Genomic DNA, 15,881 nt, shown 5'->3' on the forward strand with positions numbered 1-15,881 from the left:
GGTTTTCTGTATTTACTGACTTAGCATTATTCCTGAGACCCTCTGCCATTGGGGTCATAACAGTATGCCAGGCCAATATTGAATGTTTAAAGCATTGCAGAAGTGGGATAATAAGAAAGGAAATTCGGAGTTTTTTTTTTTTTTCCTTCCTTCTCTTCCTCCCCTTTACCTTTGAGTGGCGTGTGCTTGCTGCAGACATGAATGTGCAGACCTTGATTACAAGTGTTGACCAGCTGGCAGCTCGTGTGCAGGGTATACAAGATTTTCTTACCAGTAGTCCTATGTCTGAACCTAAAATACCTATTCCGGAATTGTTTTCTGGAGACCGATTTAGGTTTAGGAATTTCAAGAATATTTGTAAATTGTTTCTTTCTCTGAGACCCCGTTCATCTGGAGATTCAGCTCAGCAAGTTAAAATTGTTATTTCTTTTTTGTGGGGCGACCCTCAGGATTGGGCTTTCTCGCTAGCGCCAGGAGATCCGGCATTGGCGAATATTGATGCGTTCATATATCAAGGAGTCTCTGGAGAAGGGGCATATCCGTCCATCCTCTTCCCCTCTTGGTGCGGGATTCTTTTTTGTGGCTAAGAATGACGGATCTTTGAGACCTTGTATTGACTATCGGCTACTGAATAAAATCACTGTAAAATTTCAGTATCCTTTGCCTCTCTTGTCGGACTTGTTTGCCCGGATTAAGGGTGCCAAGTGGTTCACCAAGATAGATCTTCGTGGTGCATACAACCTTGTGCGCATTAAGCAAGGTGATGAATGGAAGACTGCATTTAATACGCCCGAAGGTCATTTTGAGTACTTGGTGATGCCTTTTGGGCTTTCTAATGCTCCCTCAGTATTTCAGTCCTTTATGCATGATATTTTCCGGAAGTATCTGGATAAATTTATGATTGTTTATCTGGACGATATTCTGGTTTTCTCTGAAGATTGGGACTCACATGTGGAGCAGGTCAGGATGGTGTTTCAGGTTTTGCGTGAGAATGCCTTGTTTGTTAAAGGCTCAAAGTGTCTCTTTGGAGTACAGAAAGTTCCCTTTTTGGGGTTTATTTTTTCCCCTTCTGCTGTGGAGATGGACCCAGTCAAGGTCCGAGCTATTCATGAGTGGACTCAACCCACGTCAGTTAAGAGTCTTCAGAAGTTCTTGGGTTTTGCTAACTTCTACCGTCGTTTTATCATTAATTTTTCTAGCGTTGTTAAACCTTTGACGGATATGACCAAGAAAGGTTCTGATGTTGCTAACTGGGCTCCTGCAGCCGTGGAGGCGTTCCAGGAGTTGAAGCGCCGGTTTACTTTGGCGCCTGTTTTGTGCCAGCCTGATGTCTCACTTCCCTTTCAGGTCGAGGTGGATGCTTCTGAGATTGGGGCAGGGGCCGTTTTGTCACAGAGAGGCCCTGGTTGCTCGGTAATGAGACCATGTGCTTTCTTCTCTAGGAAGTTTTCGCCTGCTGAGCGGAATTATGATGTGGGCAATCGGGAATTACTGGCCATGAAGTGGGCATTTGAGGAGTGGCGTCATTGGCTCGAGGGTGCTAAGCATCGTGTGGTGGTCTTGACTGATCACAAAAATTTGATGTATCTCGAGTCTGCTAAACGCTTGAATCCTAGACAGGCCCGCTGGTAATTGTTTTTCTCCCGTTTTGACTTTGTGGTCTCGTATTTACCAGGTTCAAAGAATGTGAAAGCTGATGCTCTTTCAAGGAGCTTTGTGCCTGACTCTCCTGGAGTCACAGAACCTGTTGGTATTCTTAAAGAAGGAGTTATTTTGTCAGCCATTTCTCCTGATTTGCGACGTGTGTTGCAGAGATTTCAAGCTGGTAGACCTGACTCTTGTCCACCTGACAGACTGTTTGTTCCTGATAAGTGGACCAGCAGAGTCATTTCCGAGGTTCATTCCTCGGTGTTGGCAGGTCATCCGGGAATTTTTGGCACCAGAGATCTGGTGGCTAGGTCGTTTTAGTGGCCTTCCTTGTCACGGGATGTACGGTCATTTGTGCAGTCCTGTGGGACTTGTGCTCGAGCTAAGCCTTGCTGTTCCCGTGCCAGCGGGTTGCTCTTGCCCTTGCCTGTCCCGAAGAGGCCTTGGACACATATTTCCATGGATTTCATTTCTGATCTCCCGGTGTCTCGTGGTATGTCTGTCATCTGGGTGGTATGTGATCGCTTTTCAAAAATGGTCCATTTGGTGCCTTTGTCTAAGCTGCCTTCCTCTTCCGATCTGGTACCTGTGTTCCTTCAGAATGTGGTTCGTTTACATGGCATTCCTGAGAATATTGTGTCTGACAGAGGATCCCAGTTTGTTTCCAGGTTCTGGCGATCCTTTTGTGCTAGGATGGGCATTGATTTATCGTTCTCGTCTGCCTTTCATCCTCAGACTAATGGACAAACTGAGCGAACTAATCAGACTCTGGAAGCTTACTTGAGGTGTTTTGTTTCGGCAGATCAGGATGATTGGGTGACCTTCTTGCCGTTGGCTGAGTTTGCCCTAAATAATTGGGCTAGTTCCGCTACTTTGGTTTCGCCATTTTTCTGCAACTCTGGTTTCCATCCTCGTTTTTCCTCGGGACATGTGGAGCCTTCTGACTGTCCTGGAGTAGATTCTGTGGTGGATAGGTTGCAGCAGATCTGGAATCATGTGGTGGACAACTTGAAGTTGTCACAGGAGAAGGCTCAGCGTTTTGCCAACCGCCGCCGCGGTGTGGGTCCCCGACTTCGTGTTGGGGATTTGGTGTGGCTGTCTTCTCGATTTGTTCCTATGAAGGTCTCCTCTCCTAAATTTAAGCCTCGCTTCATCGGTCCTTACAAGATATTGGAAATCCTTAATCCTGTGTCCTTTCGCTTGGATCTTCCGGTTTCGTTTGCCATTCACAACGTGTTCCATAGGTCTTTGTTACGACGCTACGTTGTGCCTGTGGTTCCTTCTGCTGAGCCTCCTGCTCCGGTGTTGGTTGAGGGCGAGTTGGAGTACGTGGTGGAGAAGATCTTGGATTCTCGTCTCTCCAGGCGGAGGCTTCAGTATTTGGTCAAGTGGAAGGGTTATGGTCAGGAGGATAATTCCTGGGTGGTTGCCTCTGATGTGCATGCGGCCGATTTAGTTCGTGCCTTTCACGCTGCTCATCCTGATCGCCCTGGTGGTCTTGGTGAGGGTTCGGTGACCCCTCCTTAAGGGGGGGTACTGTTGTGAATTAGACTTTTTTGGCTCCCTCTAGTGGTTACTAGTGATATGACTCTGGGATTTCCTTCCCTCTGTTTGCACCCAGCTGGGTCGTTACTTCAGGGGTGTTGCTATATAAACCTCTTGGAACCTTAGTCCAGTGCCTGGCATCGGTGTTATCAGACACATTCTGTTTGCTGGTCCTGGTTCGTGCTAAATTAAGCTAAGTCTTGCTTCTTTGTTTTTTGGGTTATTTGTTTGCTATCATTTTTGTCCAGCTTGTACTAAATGTGATTCCTGACCTTGCTGGAAGCTCTAGGGGGCTGGTGTTCTCCCCCCGGGCCGTTAGACGGTTCAGGGGTTCTTGAATTTCCAGTGTGGATATTTTTGATAGGATTTTTTGCTGACCATATAAGTTATCTTTCTATATTCTGCTATTAGCTAGTGGGCCTCTCTTTGCTAAATTCCTAGCTCATTCTTATGTTTGTCTTTTCCTCTTACCTCACCGTTATTATTTGTGGGGGGCTTCTATCCAACTTTTCGGGGTATTTCCTCTGGAGGCAAGAAAGGTCTTTCTTTTCCCTTCTAGGGGTAGTTAGCTCTGCGGCTGGCGCGAGACGTCTAGGATCAACGTAGGAACGTTCCCCGGCTGCTGGTATTTGTGGTGCTAGGATTAGTTATATGGTCATCCCAGTTACCACTGCCCTATGAGCTGGTTTTCTGTATTTACTGACTTAGCATTATTCCTGAGACCCTCTGCCATTGGGGTCATAACAGAAGCCCCCGTTCTGGGTTTTGGAAGAGGCATGCTCCTAATGGGTGCCGAAGTTGAGGCTACAGGCAATGCAGTCTTCCCCCTCCCTCTTCCTCCTTTTTGGGCCGTTTGGGGTTTCTCTTCCTCAGAGCTGCTCCCACCACCTTCCTGTACCTCACGCTATGATGGGTCAAGGACCTCATCATCTACACTACACTCTTCCAACAACTGCTTCTCCTGGGTAGTCTCAGCTGCACAGTACGCACCAGAAAGTGGCACCTGAGTCTCATCATCAGATGCGTACTGAGGTGTGCTGACCGTAGGCACTGGCCCACCCGCCTCTTCGGATTCAGAGAGACAAATCAGTTGTGCATCACTGCATACTGCCTCTTCTTCAGTTTCTCGAATGCTGCTTGGCTGGCCCATCTTTCCAAGCCAAGAGATTCAGAGAACAGAAGTAGAGATGGCTCCTATCCTGGGCTCTCTGACTGCCTGGGCAATTTGGCAGGTGGTGAAGAGACAGATGGGTGCTCTTCAGTGCTCTGTGCCTGAGAGGATGTGGCACTATTTGAAGTCGATGCGTTAGCTGCCATCCATCCGACAATGGCTTCAATTTGTTTGTCCCGCAGCAGTGGGGTACGGCGAGCACTTGCAAAGCTGCGCATGAAGGACTGTTCCCTGCTAAAACTGGGGGATGATGAGTCACCGGTGCCCGCAGCAGGCACAGAATGCCCATGTCCTCTCCCTGCAGAAACTCTATGCCCACGTGCCTTACTCCCTGCCTTCTTCATCTTGGTAGACTAATAAAGATAGGCAGAAAAGTACTAAGGGCTTAGTGTGCTTATTCCTGAACAGCTGCTAACAGGTATAAGAAACACTAATTTTATAAAGTGTAGACTAGACTTTAATATGGGCTAATGTGGCCTACACAACTGTAAAGTGGAGTGTTTGGTGAACTTTATTAACTTTTTGTTTTTTTCACAAAAAGACACTGGATGTGCCCAAAGATGTAAAACCGATAGTATCACAAACTTTTTGTAGCGATTACAATGCAGGAAGGTAACCTACAATGCAATAGATGAGGCTCCAAAAAATAGGCTAATACTAATCTGGCTGGGGCTGCAGGGCACAAGGCTGCAGAAAGGCTCCTCAATGTACTCCTATATAGTGTTTTTCCGCAATCTAGCAGGATACGGATGGAAACCCACTAATAGGATAAATTAGGAACAATGTGCAGCAGGCAGCACTAATTGAAAAAAGAACAATGGAACAGTATAAGGCAGAGACGCACGCTGAGCTGACTACAACCAGCTGTGGCTGCAGAACAGGCTACAGCGTGAGCTGCACTCACACAGAGACCTTGCAGACAGCCGTGAACAGTGCTGCAAGGCCAAAAAAAGCTCCTCTATGTACTCCTATATAGTGTTTTTCCACAATCTAGCAGGATACAGATGGAAACCCACTAATAGGATAAATCAGAAAATATGTGCAGCAGGCAGCACTAATTGAAAAAAGGACAATGGAACAGTATGAGGCAGTAATGCACGCTGAGCTGACTACATCCAGCTGTGGCTGCAGAACAGGCTACAGCGTGAGCTGCACTCACACAGAGACCTTGCAGACAGCCGTGAACAGCGCTGCAAGGCAAAAACAAGGTTCTCACACAGCGGTTGCTAAATTAGCCTGAGTTAAAGCACAATGAAGCAAATCGCTATCCCAAACTATCTTTCAGTCAGAACAGCAGCGTCCTGTCCCTAACTGAATTCACAGCAGACTGAACCCAAAATGGCAGCGGCGGCTTTTATAGTGCATCATGACATCATTTCAGCAGCCAATCACAGCCATGCCCTTACTTACATGCCTAACATGCATAACGGGATGTGCCCACACTTCTTAGGATTCCTTATTGGCTCAATTAAATCAAACTGGCTCATTGCACTATGGGAACTTCCGATTCCAGTATTCGATATTGCAAAAGTATCGGAACTCATTATCGGAATTCTGATACCGCGAATATCGGCCGATACCCGATATTTGCAGTATCGGAATGCTCAACACTACTAATGAGGCTGTAGAGATTAGACTGAAAGAATCCATTGTGTCTTTGTCCTGAAACATCTGACTTCTTATCAGAAGAAACTAGAGCAAAGTTGACATTTCTTTTTTATGGACGCATTCCTTCTCGACTGATGTAACTTTTTACCTACATACTAGAGGTCGTAAATTTCACAGTATAGATAAGCTTTGTAAGAGAATATGAGCGCTTGTGCGCATGTCTTAAAATGTATAACTCTTCTCTGTATAAAGGAGGGGTGAGCACCCGGTGAGTCAGACAGGCTCCTGAGCTTTCCCTGTTATGATCACACAATCTTTTGTGTTGCGTGTCATTCACTCGGATGCCTACTTCTAGTAAGCCAGGGACTGAAAAGGACTCAACAATTCTGGCGCCTGAACAGGGACCTGAGGAGAGAGTGTTTGCTCGAGATTTACCTGCGGATACGGACAACGGAGATCTCGGATAATGGACGGCAAATGAACTGAAAAACCTGGCCAGGTAAGAGACATTATTAGTTCTCTTTTATCTGCCCTGTATTATCCGAAAGATCTCTATGAGCCGTGTCACGCTGGGTTAGTCTAGTAGTGAGTAGATACCTATAAAACTCGGGTTACCATATTGTATAGATTTATGAGTCTAGTCCCTGGCAGTGTGTGAGCAGTGTGTGAACAGTGTGTGAACAGTGTGAAGGTTGTGACATGTTGTGAAAGAAGAATAGAAGTACGTAGAACAATAAGCCACGATTGTTAGAACAAGGTTATTGGTGAAGTCAGCCTAACTGGGTTATGAGGTAGCGTCCTTCTGGGAGACCTCCGCCCATGCTTGACTCTCCTATAGAACTTGTTTCTACATTCCCTGGATAAGGTGTGATAGAATGAGCCCAGGACGCGGGTCCATGAGCCTGGGACAAGTATGCTAACTGACACAGAAAGTTTTGTGATCTGTATGGTGTTGCTGGGTCTGTGTGCATAATAGCACTTAAGTACGTCCTGCATATTAGAAGAAACAGAGCAGACAAGCCCTTCAATATTTTAGCTCCCTAGGAGAGAAGGCAACGAGACGCCACCAACAGAGGAAGTGGTTGTCCAAACGTCACCTGGGGTAGAAATAGCAAATATTGAAAGGATATTTTAGCTCCCTAGGAGAGAAGGCAACGAGACATCACCACAGTGATTGTCCAAACGTCACCTGGGGTAGAAATAGCTAAAATGAGAAATAAACAGACCAAAACTGTCTTAGGACAAGTGGAAGCAGCAGATATCATACAGGAAAGATGTGGAAAGGCAGTCAGAAGTCAGATTAGAAGAGTAAGAGAAAAATTGGGAATTTCAGAAGCACTTATGTTCAGTACAGAATGGGAAAGACTGAGTAAAGAACGAGGTGGAATTATTAAAGACAATGGGTGGGAAGAAATCATACATTGTATGATAGAGGTCTCAAAAACAGCAAAAGAGGAGAATTGGAAGTATGATCCAGACACTTCCAAATGGATCATGGGAAAGGGAAAAAGTTGTGATATAATCCCACCACCTTACCTAGATCCAAAAGCCCAATCATTTGTACCATCTGGAAGAACAGAAGGAGGAAAACAGAGGGAAAGGGGATCTACGGGTGTGATTATGCAGAAATTTGGGCAAAGTATTGAAGAATATAGTCAAGAACTAGAAAATAGCTTTAGGGATGAAAGATTGGATATGACTGATGCTTCAGTAAGGAGACTTTTTACAAAACAATTAATAGAGGGGCTAGATCCAAAAATCAGAGAAAAATTTAAATCCTCTACTCCAGATTGGAGAACAATTGAACAACCAAATATTGTGAAACAGCGATGTTTAGGAATAGCCATGGATATGAGAGAGAATCATAAGCCTGTTAGAATAGCACAAGCTAATACAGGAGGAAGAGTGAGACACAATTTTCCTTGCCACTACTGTAAAAAGCCAGGTCATTTCCAAAGAGAGTGCAGGAAGAAGTTGGCAGATATAAAGTCAGGCAAATTTGTTCCCAGAAATAACCCTCCCCAAACGGACAACCAGCAGAAATCTACCATCATAGATGGTCCCATACCAGATTCAGATTGACTCGATGTGTTACAAACTTCCCTACCAGCTAGAAGACCTATGATACAGGTGAATGTGGGGGGGAGAGAGATTCCATTTTTGATAGATACAGGTGCAACTTCCTCAATTTTGAATCAAGATTTTCTTCCAAATCCGGAAGATATTTCAGAACAAACAACTTTTGCTGAGGGTTATGATGGGGTAATTCGAACACTGCCATATACTGTGCCCCTAGAGGTCTCATTAGGACCTAAATGTTTTGCATCCAGATTTTTGTATGCCAGAGGTGCCCCAACATGTCTGTTAGGAACTAATGTACTAAAGAAATTAGAAGCTAACATCAATTTTAGGGACGATGGCACAGTTATGTTGACTATCCCTGATGATGCAGAAACATTAGAACAATATGTCAGAATTCAGGCTTTTGAGGATTATGCTGAAGAAAAGAGTACACCACAGATCTAGATCTCTCAATGGTCCCAGAAACACTGTGGGCACAGGGTGACACTGATGTGGGATTATTAGATATCTCTCCTGTAAAATTATCTGTGCAACCAGGAGCTGTTCTCCCACAGCTCAGACAATACCCTGTGAGTGCCCAGCAGGAACTAGCGATTACAAAACAGATAGAGGGATATAGAGAGAAAGGAGTTTTGGTAGAGATACAATCACCTGCTAACACTCCTCTGTATCCAGTCAAGAAGAGAACTCTTGATAAGGGTTCTATGCCCAAATATCGTATGGTACATGATCTAAGAGAAATAAACAAAGTTCTAGATCCAATCACCCCAGTTGTACCCAATCCTCATACGTTACTATCACAGATACCAGCCAGTTCTCAAGTGTTTACTGTAATAGATCTTTCAAATGCATTTTTCTCGGTTCCTTTACACCAAGATAGTTGGCATTTGTTTGCATTTACATTTAAGGGCAAACAGTTGGCGTGGACACGCCTTCCACAGGGAATGATACACTCCCCTACTCTTTATTCAAATGCCCTACAAACAGTTCTTCAAAGGTTTGAACCTGAATCACAGGTAGTAATTTTGCAGTATGTGGATGACCTACTACTTTGCTGCCCAGATCTAGAAACTGCAGAAAGGTCCACTGTGAGTTTACTATGTTTTCTAGAAAAAGAAGGGTGTAAAGTGAATAGACAAAAGCTACAAGTTTGTCAGACCAAAGTGGTCTTTCTAGGTCATTGCATTTCTCAAGGTAAAAAGCATCTTACACCTCAAAGAACTGAAGCAATAAGACAGATGAATGAGCCTAGAAATCATAAACAGCTACGAGCATTTTTAGGAATAGTGTCTCATTGTAGACAATGGATTATACATGCCAGTCAACTAATGCAATCACTGTATGACTGTGTAAAAAATGAACCTTATTTGTTGACAAAAGAAGGTCAGATTTCATTCCAACAATTAAAAGATGCCCTTGTTTCAGCTCCAGCGTTAGGGCTACCAGACTACACCAAATCATTTCAGCTTATGGCTGCAGAAGTTGATTCCCATGCTACAGGAGTTCTTACCCAGAAGCATGCAGGGAAACAAAGACCAATTGCATATCTTTCAGCAAGGTTAGATCCAGTAGCCAGGGCAGCGCCAACCTGTGTACGTGTAGTTGTTGCTGTCTCGCTATTGTTGGACAAAGCATCAGAAATTGTCCTAGAGTATCCACTCACAGTTCAAACTACACATGATGTTTATGGGATATTAAACCAGGTACAACCAAAACACATTTCCATGGCCAGACATTTGCGGCTACAGTGTTCTTTGCTGCTCCCCTCTACTATCACATTTGCAAGGCTTCAGACTCTCAATTTAGCTACACTGCTACCTCTCGAGTCTGAAGGGGGGAATAAGGACACTGATCCACACGCAAATTTTTTCCCTACAGACACACATGATTGTACAGAGCTCATTTTACAAGAAACGGTAGGCTTACCCAATGTATCCGAAACACCACTTCAAAATCCAGATTTAGAGCTGTTTATAGATGGTAGTAGGTTTGCAGATGACACAGGTAACTTCCATACAGGGTATGCAGTTGTGTCAGAATCTGAAACTCTCAAAGCAGAACCTCTTCCACCGAAACAGTCTGCACAAGAAGCAGAACTGACAGCATTGATTGAAGCGCTAAAAATAGCTGAGAATCAGACAGCTAATATATACACTGATTCTAGGTATGCACATGGTATTGTGTTTGATTTTGGAGTAATCTGGAGAGCTAGAGGTTACATGACAGCGTCAGGACAACCTGTAAAACATGCTTCTTTGATCAAACAGATCTTAGAGGCTGCACAAGAAACAAAAGAAGTAGCAGTAATCAAGGTAGCTGCACATGTGAGACTCGACACTAGGGAATCTAGGGGAAATGATAGGGCTGATAAAGCAGCCAAAGCAGCAGCAGTTAAACCCTTACAGCAGGTTCATACTGTAAACCCCACAGAAAATACTGAAGATAGACTGAGACAAGCACAGGAAGATGCAGGAGAAGAGGAGAGGGACAGGTGGAAAAAGGAAGGGGCAGAAGAACAAGCAGGAATTTGGAAGAAAGATGGACTAATATGTCTACCTAGAGCCTGGTATCCGATTGTAGTTGGTGGACTGCACCACCCTACTCATGTGTCTGCAAATGCAATGACACTACTGGCAAAGCAAGTCTGGTTGGCTCCAGGTTTTGGCAACTATGCAAGAGACTATTGTGCTGCATGCGTTATATGCCTGACACATAATCCTGGACAGACAACAAAGACCCCTATGAAGCACCACGTCCGACCTCTCTATCCATTTCAGCGATTACAAATAGACTTTATCCAGCTGCCAAAAAGTAATGGGTATGAGTATGTGTTGGTGTGTGTGGACATGTTCTCAGGGTGGCCAGAGGCCTATCCAGTTCGGAAGGCTTCAGCTAAAAACACTGCTGTAAAGCTAGTTGCCGAACTGATACCCCGTTACGGTCTCCCTGAAGTGATCGAGTCAGATAGGGGTACTCATTTCACTGGAGAAATATTTCAAAATGTACTGAAAATGTTGGGTGTTGAAAGTCAGTTACACACTCCGTACCATCCTCAAAGTTCTGGTAAGGTGGAACGCATGAATGGAACTTTAAAATTAAAAATACAGAAAGCCATGGCTGAAACAGGAAAGCCTTGGACAGAATGCCTTCCACTGGCCCTTTACTCAATACGCAATACCCCAAGGGGTAAGACTAAACTGTCTCCATATGAAATTTTGTTTGGCAGGACTGCCAATTTAGGATGTTATTTTCCACAGCAACTTGTGTTAAATATTGAGTCATTGACTTCTTATGTGCAAAATCTTCAGAAACAATTAACTAAGGTGCATGCACAAGTTTTTGCTTCCCTTCCAGATCCTGACAACATTGAAGGAAGTCACAAGTTGGAACCAGGTGATCAAGTCTATGTAAAAAGACACACCAGAAAGGCTCTTGAACCAAGATTTGACGGACCCTTCCAAGTCCTGTTGACAACACCTACATCAGTCAAGCTTGAAGGAAAGGCATCATGGATACATGCAAGCCATTGCAAAAGAGCAGTATAAAACTCAGAATATTGATGTTAATAGTATTAAGTCAACGGAGGCATGGGATAGACTGAATTCTTTAACCCCTTTGAATAATAGATTCGTGCAACATCATAGAAAATTAGTACATGACATTTAAATTAAAGGACGTACAACGACTCAGAGATCAGTATGACAAAGATAATGACCAGAATAAGGATAGCTGGTGGTCAGATACCTTTTCTTTTCTTAACCCAGCCAACTGGTTCAGAGGAATCGGTGGGTGGGTTGCTGGGATTATGCAGAGCATAATACATATAGTTATAATTATTGTAGTCATATACGTACTATTCCAGATTGTGCTCAAGGGTATCTCAGTATGCACAGATAAACTTTGTGTAATAGATGCAAGAGTATAAAGTTTTTTTTTTTCTTTATTCTTATGTTATCCTCTAGTGATTCTAATTAATATTACTGTACTAATCTTTGTTTTTTTATATTTTAGTATACTTATTGCAAAACAAAGAAAAGGTTGTGAGAGTTAAACGGAAGAATTGATACTAGATTTGATTCTCTTATTAATGATATAAGCGTGTACATGTGTAATACCAAAAATAAAGGCTTTGTCTTTGGCCCTTTGGTAATTAATAAAAAAAGAATATGTCAAAGGGGGGAATTGTAGAGATTAGACTGAAAGAATCCATTGTGTCTTTGTCCTGAAACATCTGACTTCTTATCAGAAGAAACTAGAGCAAAGTTGACATTTCTTTTTTATGGACGCATTCCTTCTCGACTGATGTAACTTTTTACCTACATACTAGAGGTCGTAAATTTCACAGTATAGATAAGCTTTGTAAGAGAATATGAGCGCTTGTGCGCATGTCTTAAAATGTATAACTCTTCTCTGTATAAAGGAGGGGTGAGCACCCGGTGAGTCAGACAGGCTCCTGAGCTTTCCCTGTTATGATCACACAATCTTTTGTGTTGCGTGTCATTCACTCGGATGCCTACTTCTAGTAAGCCAGGGACTGAAAAGGACTTAACAAGGCAATATCTATTTTGAGATATTTACTTCTTTTCTTAAAAGGCTGAGGTACGAGAGCGATTATCTGTCGGTACTTGACTCCTCAATTATTATTTTGTCTGTCCCAGTTATTCACCTATTTGCAATGTTTCATTTCTAAGGGAGTAAATGAAGGTGTCCATGGTCAGAGGATAAGACCAATGGCCCAGCCACATGTGTCTACCCTTGTCAGACATGTTTCATCTAGAAAAATTAGATCTCCTGCATTACACTAAGCCTCAGATGCCTTCTTGAAAAGTTACAACAGCAGAACTTTATATCAAAAACTTGATGTGACCAATGGAGATTTAGAGATATATGTAATGGGGGCCAGTGCTGTAGTTGTGGCCAATGGTGGGTGCTCTGTCACACTCTGGCCCTCCGTCACATAAACACATTGTCCCTTCTGTGGTGCACTTGATGGTCCACTTACTTGTACATCAAGGTCCATCTAGGTCTGCTGGGGATGCTTTCCTTTAAGCACCACATAATGACAGGCAGAGTCCAAATCCAGTTTCAACAAAACAATTTTACTCAGTTCATCCAGTTCAGTCACAGAAACAGCACAAGATTCCTTGCAGAACATCAACATTCTGTTCCCTGTACTGTTCCTCACTTCTCCAGAAATATTGCAGGGTCGTACTGTCGCCTTGGGTACCACAGCTTCTTGACTGGCCAGACTAACTCACTTCAGGAGATCCCTGTCCGTTTCGCTCCAGAACGTTTAGTGTAGTTCCCACAAATTAGCTGCTACCATTTTGATGCTGCCCTGTATTTTTCCACCACTGTGTGACTGTCAGCTCATAGGCCCTGGACAACTGGGCTCTTCTCCTTGATTGTTGCGGGACTCAACTGTCCTGTCAGGGCTCCCAGCCCCTACTGACTGAACCCAGGAATCTCCCCAATCTTCTCTAAGTTGGCCCCTCCTAACTAACTAGATCCTATTGGTCTATCTACTTCCTATTGTGCCCCCCTAGTGGGCTAAATCTATATCCTGCACTTTCCCTACATCTACACAATACAGGAATATATATATACACTCACTGGCCACTTTATTAGGTACACCATGCTAGTAACGGGTTGGACCCCTTTTGCCTTCAGAACTGCCTCAATTCTTCGTGGTATAGATTCAACAAGGTGCTGGAAGCATTCCTCAGAGATTTTGGTCCATATTGACATGATGGCATCACACAGTTGCCGCAGATTTGTCGGCTGCACATCCCTGATGCAAATCTCCCGTTCCACCAAATCCCAAAGATTTCATGTTGTTTACGCCAAATTCTGACCCTACCATCCGAATGTCGCAGCAGAAATCGAGACTCATCAGACCAAGCAACGTTTTTCCAATCTTCTACTGTCCAATTTCGATGAGCTTGTGCAAATTGTAGCCTCAGTTTCCTGTTCTTAGCTGAAAGGAGTGGTACCTGGTGTGGTCTTCTGCTGCTGTAGCCCATCTGCCTCAAAGTTCGACGCACTGTGCGTTCAGAGATGCTCTTAGGCCTACCTTGGTTGTAACGGGTGGCGATTTGAGTCACTGTTGCCTTTCTATCAGCTCGAACCAGTCTGCCCATTCTCCTCTGACCTCTGGCATCAACAAGGCATTTCCGCCCACAGAACTGCCGCTCACTGGATTTTTTTTCTTTTTCGGACCATTCTCTGTAAACCCTAGAGATGGTTGTGCGTGAAAATCCCAGTAGATCAGCAGTTTCTGAAATACTCAGACCAGCCCTTCTGGCACCAACAACCATGCCACGTTCAAAGGCACTCAAATCACCTTTCTTCCCCATACTGATGCTCGGTTTGAACTGCAGGAGATTGTCTTGACCATGTCTACATGCCTAAATGCACAGAGTTGCCGCCATGTGATTGGCTGATTAGAAATTAAGTGTTAACAAGAAGTTGGACAGGTGTACCTAATAAAGTGGCCAGTGAGTGTATATATTGCATTACACATTATAATAACATTATAAGACACATGAGGTATATCAGCTTTTTCAGGAACATAGGGAAACATGGGCAGGGAGAGTGGGGCACAGACGAGACCTCATATACCCCCTACATATTCACAAGTGTTGGTGATGGGAAGAATGGCAGGAGGAATGGTGCATCTCAGGCATTGGAAAAAGTTTTGGTACAAAGTGATGACTGACAAGTGCCCAAGTTTCTTTCTGTACTGAAAAGACTGATGTGGTTTAAGGTGGGCAACAACGATTCTCCAGTTCCTTGTTGGTCTTTGTTCTTGTCAGGCTTCTGGTTCTCCAGTGTCTGCAAACAACTTTTGTTTTAGCCAAATTGGAAAACATTGAAAATGGAAGTTGCTGTGAAATGACTAATTGTGTAATAATGTTGTTGTAAATGTTACTGGAGGCGATGGGTATATTGTGTCTATCATCTTTTCATGATCACCTTTTCTATATAGCATTTTCATTTTGCTTTTTCCAAAGATGTTAGAATTGGGAAAATGAGGACACTGAAATACACTACTATTTCATGGTATGGTGACTCACCATGAAGAGGTCCAAAACTGATCAACATCGCAGTGCTCTGGGATGGAATTTTGGATAGTTTTTCTGTTGTGAGAATATCCTCTTGTCAGGGTGGAAGTTGGGTCCTGCTTATTTTGTGCTATTGGTTCCTAATTGATAAGGCTATAATTTTTGGCTGTGTGACTGCAACTGATCAGTTGAGATGTATCATGTGCCCATGTCAAATCTAGGAGGCAACACTAGTAGATTAATTAAGCTGTTAGAAGAATGCATCATACGGATTGGGAGTTAGAGAGTAATGCACTTCTGCCATTGTGTTATTCTAGCTTTGGTAGTTTTTTAATTTTGTGTCTCTTTATCAGAGGTGATCATCTTTTCTTGTGGCACATAAGAAACTCAGAGAGCTTTGCATATGTGGTTATTATCATGTATGGGGGCAATGTGTCACCACCTCACCGATGTGGGATGTCAGTATGTGAATTATTTTTACTTTACATGAGATACTTTAAAGGGCATTTAATGGGAACCTGTTACCTGCTTTATGCCCCCAAACCTATGACTTCCTGTCCCTGCAGCTTCCTAGTACATCCCTAATCATTCTTGTCTGACCAAATACTATCCTGTAATCGCTGAGAAAAATGATTTTATAACTTACATGTCACTATGCTAATTAGGGTGATGTCTTCTGAAGTGCAGACACTCTGGGCGTTCATGTCCTCCCTCGCTCCAATTCCAAGCACACTCCCGGCATTTGAAATCTGTGTGCTGTTTCT

The sequence above is a fragment of the Ranitomeya variabilis genome, chromosome 4 (assembly GCF_051348905.1).
Source record: "Ranitomeya variabilis isolate aRanVar5 chromosome 4, aRanVar5.hap1, whole genome shotgun sequence".
In the NCBI taxonomy this organism is placed as follows: Eukaryota; Metazoa; Chordata; class Amphibia; order Anura; family Dendrobatidae; genus Ranitomeya; species Ranitomeya variabilis.